General features: G+C 47.6%; 1 protein-coding gene across 1 annotated transcript in view; it reads left to right on the top strand.

Annotated features, from left to right (window-relative positions):
- akap6 (A kinase (PRKA) anchor protein 6) overlaps positions 1–2,500 on the top strand; it is a 126,052-nt gene that overhangs the window by 67,917 nt on the left and 55,635 nt on the right. The window lies entirely within an intron of this gene.

Below are 2,500 nucleotides of genomic sequence, written 5' to 3'. Positions count from 1 at the left end.
CCTTTTAAGCCTCTCGTTGTAATGATTTATTTTGCGTACGAAAAAAAAAAAAGAAAAAAAAAAAACATAATGATCCTTTGAATTTTAATGATGGCTCGCCTGCTCAGGGATTCATTGTTTTGACTCCTTGGCCCTTACCTTTTGCGGGCGGGAAAAAAAAAAAAAAAAAGACGTCTTTGGGGAGGAGCTGTCGGAATCCATCGCACCCTGCCTCTCCCCGCCCGGCTGCCATTGTCCAGGGCCTGTCTGCGTCTGTGGTTGCGCTTGGCAACCTTGAGGCTGATCAACACCGGATAGCTGCCATTCAGCATAGAATAATCAAGAGAGATTCTGTCTGAGGGAGATCAAGGAAAACGGGGAAGGGAGAGGGCTCACTGGCTTTTATTCAAATAACAGGCGTAAGTGAGTAAGGAGTCCCTGCTCGAGGAGTGTAGACTGGTGGGGAGTTGCGGCGATGCGGGGTGGGGGGGGGGGGAGTGGGGGGAGTGATGGCAGGGCGAGGGACTTTTTTGAAGGGAGGATTAACACCATAAATTAGCGAGCTCTTTCTATAAAAGTGTCACGGTAAGTGTGATGCGAGGAGTGTCAATACGCCGTCCAACCTTTTCCCCGGCCATTGCTCAGTGTGACGCGGCGGCTCGCTGCGCAGCGCAGCGCGGGGAGCGACGATGATGAATGAGATACAGTAGGCACCGTTCTCGGGGTGCGTCGTCGACACCGGGCGGGCGCGACTCCGAACGGGGAGGGCCCCCAGATTGATGTTAAACAGATCTGAAAAGAATGGAAAGTGGGAAAGGGGGGAGGAGGAGGGGAGAGGTGGGGGGGGGGCACATCCATTTGCAGCTGCAGTGAGGACTGCAGTGGGCCTCTGGTGAGAGTCGACGGCAAAGTGACCTGCTTTGCTGTTGATTTGACTTTAGTTGCCTGCCGCTTGCTTTTAAATAGCCGCTCGGTGAAATGGCTGGGCACTCCTCCGGCATCCGTAGCGAAGATGCGTAAACGCAGGCATGGGGTCTTTTTGAGAAGCTAGAAAAAAAGGGGGCAAAAACTAAAATATGAAAATCAAAGCTCTTAAGATGAGGAGATGTAAGTGGTTTGTACACTTGCAGAACAGCAGATTCAAAGCGAGCCTGACAACTCTGAGAGCTACTCGGAGGCCCGCTAACTAGATTTCTGAAATTCACGCCAGTCTCCCTCCTGTTTTATGTACTTTTTTTTATGTTTACGCAAATCCCTCCGGAGTTCTTGTTTTACAAACATTTAGTTGTTGTTTGGAGGGAGGGTGGAGAAACAATATGAGGGGAATATTGTATAATGTAGTTTGTCTGTTTAACTTACAAGAGTAGACGTGTATTGAGATTTGTAATCAGATGTGGAGTGTAATGCCGTAGGGTGAATCCTCTCAAAGGCATCCGCATCATGGTGTTTCTTATTCGCTGTCTTGGCTGCTTTGTTATGATCAATGTCTTCCTGCACAACCAGAACTAAAATATTCATATTTCCCCCAACATCGTTTTGTTTCATCAACGTCTGTTTGAGAATGCTAATACTTTGTGTGCCGCCATGCTCGCTTAAATTACATACGTTGAAGGCAAACACGATCCCGCTCTCCCTTCCTCTGCTTAGCTTTGCCGCTGCATCAAATTGAAATAAAACAAAAAAAAAGACCTGTTCATAACTACCCCCTTCTTCTCCTCCCTTGCCTCCAGCAGTTATTTATGTAATTTCATTCATAGTTTTCAACCTTTTTTCCCCCTCCTGGGACAAACACACTGGATTGCTTGTTTAAAAAAAAAAATGGAGGCAAGAAAAAGGCAATGGCCTGACATAACTGTCAAATCATCCAAAGCCATATGAATTCAAAACAATTTCCCCACTAATGTTTATAAACATGCAGCCACCCTGCTGGGTCAGAAATCTGACAAAAACTCTTGACACTAATGTGTGCAAATCTGTGTGTGAGTGTGTGTGTGTGTGTGTGTGTGTGTGTGTGTGTGTGTGTGTGTGTGTGTGTGTGTGTGAGAGAGAGAGAGAGAGAGAGAGAGAGAGACAGAGAGTGTGTGTGTGTGTGTGTGTGTGTGTGTGTGTGTGTGTGTGTGTGTGTGTTGAGACACTCCCAATCGTCCTTGTCTCTTTCATACATATTTGATGTTCTTTCATGTTTGGGCGGAGGGTCCGGGTGTGCTGAATGGAGAGGTGAAGTCATGTTTAATTAAGATGTTTCAGGCAGGGGGGAACGTCACTCACAGGCCAGGTGAAAGATCCCTTGTGTGCCCACTCAACCCTGCCACACACACACACACACACACACACACACACACACACTCACACACTCACACACACACACTAACACACTCACATAGAGACACACACACACACACACACACACACACACACACACACACACACACACACACACACACACATACAGACACACACACGCACACACACACACACACACACACACACACACACACACACACACACACACTCCTGCCCT

Source organism: Sardina pilchardus, chromosome 20, assembly GCF_963854185.1.
Source record: "Sardina pilchardus chromosome 20, fSarPil1.1, whole genome shotgun sequence".
Lineage (NCBI taxonomy): Eukaryota > Metazoa > Chordata > Actinopteri > Clupeiformes > Clupeidae > Sardina > Sardina pilchardus.
The sequence above is the reverse complement of the archived record's forward strand: the minus strand, read 5'-3'. Positions and strand labels throughout refer to the sequence as shown.